This window comes from Myotis lucifugus, unplaced genomic scaffold (genome assembly GCF_000147115.1).
Source record: "Myotis lucifugus unplaced genomic scaffold, Myoluc2.0 scaffold_70, whole genome shotgun sequence".
NCBI lineage: Eukaryota > Metazoa > Chordata > Mammalia > Chiroptera > Vespertilionidae > Myotis > Myotis lucifugus.
This window is the reverse complement of record NW_005871118.1, coordinates 4,321,696-4,327,863: the sequence shown is the minus strand read 5'-3', so window position 1 is coordinate 4,327,863 and position 6,168 is coordinate 4,321,696.

Genomic DNA, 6,168 nt, shown 5'->3' with positions numbered 1-6,168 from the left:
ATCTTAAGTTAAAGACGCAAATCATTTAAACATGAGTTCGATTCTGAACTGAACTTGGCTACAGTCTTAATTTGAAAACTTTTGTGTTAGTAATAGACACATCGCAAATAAATCAGCGAGTACACAGTATATGGAGCAAGTGAATCTCACTCTTATTCGGGCCCCGCTGACTCTGGTCCTCTTCCCCTCAAGGAGCCACAGTCAGCAGCCTCTGCGGGTCCTTCAGGAGACAGTCATGTGCATGCACATAGGGACGATGTGTGCATTCTACATGGTAATATTTTGTGGTGCTGGGTGACATTAACAAGCAGGGGCTACAGGTTTCTGGCATGGGGATGAGGGGCTGTGATCTGAATTGAAGACAAAGTAACAGGCTCTCCCAAGCTCAGACCTGGGCCAGAGGAAGCTGGAAGGCAGGGCCTTGAGCAAGCGCCTGAGCATATTTGGCAGCTGCATGGAGGTGGCAATGCTCTCTAGTGGATCGCTGATTGAGCCCCTCCCACCTCAGCCCAAGCTTCAGAATGAGCATATATGTAGAGGATTTCACTTCCCCACCTTCTCCCCTTAAAAACAACATGACTGCTGATGTCATGCCACTCTGCTCCTGCCCAGATTTCTAGGCACTTCCCTCTCCTCTCCATGCACCATTGCATTCGGTGGCAGCCCCACTCCTACATGTCCAACCCCTTCCTTCCCCTGTCCTTCCCTCAATTTAGCTTTCCTGGGTACAATCTTGGGGTGATCCTTTGCCCCCTTCCATTATTTCCTACCTACCTTCACCTTTGCTTTCCTATGCTTCAGGCTTGTTGTAGGCAGTGTCCTGGGAAAGGTATTTTATTTATTTATTTATTTATTTATTTATTTATTTATTTGATTTCAGAGAGGAAGAGAGGAAGGGAGAGGGAAAGAGATAGAAACATCAATGATGAGAGAGACCCATTGATCCGTGGCCTCTTGCATGCCCCCCACTGGGGATTGAGCCTGCAACCTGGGCATGTGCCCTGACCAGGAATGGAACCATAACCTCCTGGTTCATATGTTGATGCTCAACCAGGAAAGGGAAAGGTATTTTAGACCCATAAAATCAGCAGCCTTGGAGGGATCAAGTTAATATATGTGGTACCTATTTTATAAATATTCCTAGGCTCTGCACTTCAAAAGCCTCTCTAAAATAAGGTTGCCAGATTTGTCAAATAAACATACAGGATGCCCAGTTAAATTGGAATTTCAGATAACAAATAATTTATGACTATAGTATGTCTGATGCAATCCTTAATCTGTATTTAATCTGCCAACCTTATTCCAAAACCAGTTGAGCAGTGAAATGAAACAATCCTTCTAATCTGCATGTGTTTGCCCTAAGAACAAAGTTCTAATCTTCCCTTCAATGACTGTGGCCCAAGCACAGCAGAAAACCCCACCAATGTCAAAACTGGACATTCTGAGAAGCCTTGGGCCAGCGCAGGAAGCATTTCAAAGTGGTTGCTAGGTGGCAGATCTCAACTCTGGAAAGCATTTTTCAAATTCTATTAGTGCTGCTTGGTGAGAGTAGCTTGGTAATGAGCCCAAACGTGTATGATTTATAGAGCTTTACTCTGTTACCATTTTTTTCTTCTAATTTAAAATCTATGGCAAAACAAAGTTTAAATAACACTTCTAAAAAGCTTTGTCTTTTGAGCCAAATGCCAGAAAGTCTAAGTAAACACAGAATTAAGTAATCACAGGCCTAATTTATTTCAGCTATTTTCCCCTGCTGAATTTTTGAGATAGGTAAGACAGGATTTCTTCCAAACCAATCTGGGCAGGAGAAAACTTGAAAGTATTGGCTAGTTTTAAGTATTCCCACATGATTGCTAATACAGTTTTACCTGGAAAATGGAGTGCACGCAACAAGAATATTTTATCTCAAGTTCTTTCGTGATTGCCAGACTCTGCAGACAAAAGAAACAGTGTGGCATATTCAGGTACTTCTTTGTTCAAATTACTTAAATTTCTTGAAATGAGTTGTGATTCTACACAATCATGATAATCCAGAGAAAGAACAGGATCCAGGAAAGAATAGAAAAGAAGTGAAATAGACACTGGAAAGTAATCACCAAAGGAAATTGGTGATAGTGATGATGGCACCCCTAATCCAATTTCTCCCAAAAAGAACAGAATTCTGCTTACAGCATGTTCATGCATGATTTCACCATTAAGATTGTATTAAGAACAGACTTTAAGTTACACGTAACAGAATTAAACCATTCCTGCATCTTTGTTTAATAAAGTGTTCTCTTTTACTACCTTACCTTTCCCAGGCATGAAAGAATGGGGACAAGACAAATAATTATGGAAATTGAAGACTGAAAGGACCCTTTTTCTCCTTATTAGTGCTCAGATTTTGCAAAAAGAAAATAATTCGAATGTTTATCAATGGGTCATTTGCTCATACACTATGTAATATTAAGTGGAAGTGTAGGAGTTTGCCAGTATTTGACTGCTTTTGACTTACAAAAATGGTAATTCCATTTGATTCTACCTAATGCTACAAAGCCATTAAAAACCACCTGGTAGTTCTATGAATATTGACATAGAACGATATCCAAGGTAAATAATAAGGTACAGAACATTGTTATAGGATGCTAGTGTACAGATGAGTGTGTCTAATGTTGGTGGGGGATGTATTGCTTGCTTATGTTCACCATAAATTTGCAAATGTATACAATATGTACAACAAACTGTTAACAGAGGATGCCTGTAGAGGACCAAGTAGGAAAGTAGAGACATGAGAGGGAGATGTTCTCTTTTTTTACTTTTGTACACCCCATTCTTACCACATGAATGTATTACAATTTTTAAATTAAAAAACAAAACAAAACACAAAAACAAACAAACAAACAGAAGCCCAACCACCAGGGAAACTACTGTTTAAAGAGGTGAAGAGTCTGTTTCAAGCCATGCAGTAACCTCAGACTAGAGCCCCTTGAAGAACGTGGCTGCTCAATTGCTTATCTCATCCCCACGATTGAGAGAACAATAGCGAACAGTAGCTCCGGGGGCCTGACCAGTTCTGGGAATCACTCTCCACACTCAATTCATGGTTTTACTCACTCTAGTTGAGCGAAGAGCTTTCCATCAAAACACAGTGTCCCTGGAGGGTCAATATATCAACTGTGAATTATTCTCCCCTCAGTTGTGGGTCAGCAGATTGGATGCTACTGCAAGAACTGGGAGCAGGAAAGAAGCCCTTCCTCTCCTGAGCAAGTCTTCCTACTAGCTCCTTAGGTCCTCCAAGGAGAGTCCATTGAGCCATTTCAACAAATTCTTACTCGTTCTCATTACTATCTTCTTTTCTTTACCCTAGAGTTAGAACAGAATTTTATTCTAATTGTTTGCTCTTCAGGATAGGGGAAAAGTTAATTAGAAATTAGTTTTTGTACAGTTATCTGTCCAGTTCCTCCCCTGCTTCTGTGTCCCATCCCTCCCCCCCAACTCCCCCCCGCCCCCCCACAATAGATGAGCCACATCAGATTATCCTAATCTATGTAAGTGCTTCTCCAACTGCGCTGAGGAGGCGAACAACTTCATTTTGCAGTTGAGGAAACCGTGGTCCTACCGATTCAGTGGCTTGTCCTCATTCCCACAGTCAGAAAGAGGCAGACACAAACTGAATGAAACCCAGCTTCCTGATTCCCAGCCAAGTGTCCCAGTCTCGAAATAAAATTGCTTATTTCTTCCTTTCCCTCCAGCGACTGCTCTATTTTTCTCTTCCCTTTTGCTGTCACAATTCCCACGCTTGAACTTAACTGTCTGTACTGTTTTCACCCTGTCTGCTTTCTCCAGAATCCTGCAGGTTGGACCCCGTGCCAACCAAGACTGAAGGTGCTAGTTGAAAGGGCACTAAATGAGCAACACCATTAGCATCAGATGCCATCGGGGGCTTGTCTTTCCTAATGACTCTTAGCAGGGCCATGGCAAGGATCATGCCTACTTTCTTTACCACTACAGCTAGCCCAGGGCCTGGCACCAACCAAGAGCTAAATAATATTAGCCGACTGCTGAGCTGACTTTCCTTTCAGTCACTTTTCCTTTCTAAGGCTGTTGTGGGTCCCTGGTCCTCTTCCTGATGTGAAGTTGGGGCATTATCACCAATTGATCAAGCTGTTAATTACTGAAGAGTTTATAGGAGATAGAGAAAGATCTAGTCTGACGCTGGAATGCTTACATTTTACTTGCAAAAAAATATGAATCCAAATGAATAATGGAATCATAAATAATATGACAATAGTGTAATAGTGATGAGTCAAATTGGAGCCAAATTGCATGGGTTCTTAATCTCTCTGTGTTTAGTTTCCTCATCTATAAAATGGAGACAACGGTAGTTCCTTCCTCATAAGGTTGTTGTAATGATGAGGTTATTTAATACATTTATTTGAAACACTTCAAAGAATGCTGGTATATTGTTGTGTTCAAAAAAATTTTTTAAAAGCACAGAATAATATATAAATTATTATAAGTGCTGTAGAAAGTCTCCTTTTAAGACCCTTTTTCCCCTATAAGAACTAATCAATTCTCAAAATCTCTTTTCAACTATCCTTTCCAGATTGTTTTTGTCATTTTGACTTATTTCATCATACCAGGAATCACAGGGATACTAAGTCTGTCCAGGGTGTTTAAGATCTGAGAAGGGGAGAATTGCAGAGCCCCAGCTAACAGTCAGCACCAACCATCTGTGTGAGTGGGGCTATCGGTGCCCTTGCAATCCAGCCTCCCCCATGCTGCCTGCAACAACATGGGAGAGCAAGGAGACCTGCAGAAGAACCATTGCCACCCCCTAATCCCCATCCCCACAGAATAATGAGAAACGATCTATAATAATAAAAGCATAATATGCTAATTAGACCAGATGTCCTTCTTGACGTCCTTCTGGACGACCTTCCAGATGAAGCCAGGGCTGCAAAAAAAGCCAGGATTCTGAGTGCCTGCCAGTGGCCAGAAGGAAGCCGGTGCCGACAATCAGGTGAAGGAAGGCCTACTCTTGCACGAATTTCGTGCATCGGGCCTCTAGTAAATAATAAATTGCTATTTTAAGCCACTAAGCATTGGAGTGGTTTGTTTCACAGCAAAGTATAACTGAAATATCATTTTGAATTTTGCTGCCGGAGGGTGGATATGCTAACAATTCGAATATTCAAAATCTAGGTATTAAGTATATATGCATAGCTATTTGCATTTTTAAAAACTCAAAGAAGGACATTCCACAGAATGTGTTTAAAGTACCTTTTTAAAAACATCACTTCACATATTCTGAATTTTTGTATGAATATTTATGTATTTACATTAATATTTTTGGTGGCTGCATTGTATATCATAATTTATTTACTAGTCCCCTACCAATAAACTCTTAGCCTGCTTCTAATTTTTTGCCATGGTAAGAAATGCTTTGATGAACGTCCTTGAACATTCTTTGTACACAATAAGGATTTCCTGTGCATGAAATTAGGAGATCAAAGATTTGCTTGTTTTCAAGGTTTTGCTGACAATCATCTAATAGCTGGAGGGAAAGGTTGTACCCATTTACATTCTTACCATCAATGATGATTCAGATACTCTTTCCCTGCACTGTTCCCAACAGCGGATATTACCTCTCACTTAAAAAACCTTTGTCAACCTAATGGATGAAAAATTATAATAGTTTTAATTTTGTTTTTAGTGTTGGGGTTGGGTATAGTTTTATGTATAGTGGATACTTGTCTTTCCCAAAATCTGTATTCTCACTCTGCTCATTTTTTCCATTGTTAACCTTTTTCCTATTGATTTTTATTTTATGAATGATATAGATATTAATATTTGTGTATATATATACTTTTTTCTCTAATCCCCTCAGATTTTATGGGTTTATGTGGCTTTTCTTAATGCATAATGATTACATGTTTTTTAGTTGCCAAATTTGTTGTTGCTTTTTTTTCTTCATTTTTTATTTGCCACTGGTGTCATCAGATTCATTATTTTAAAGGATAACAAAGCTTAAATACCTTCAGAGAGGGAGTGTCAGTTGCCATCCAGGTAAAATCCAGACCCCTCAGTCTATTACACACCATATTTCATTCTCACCATAGCTAGTCATATTGACCTCCCACAACTTCCAAATACAAGCTCTCTGTTCTTGAAAGTTTGCTTTCTGGT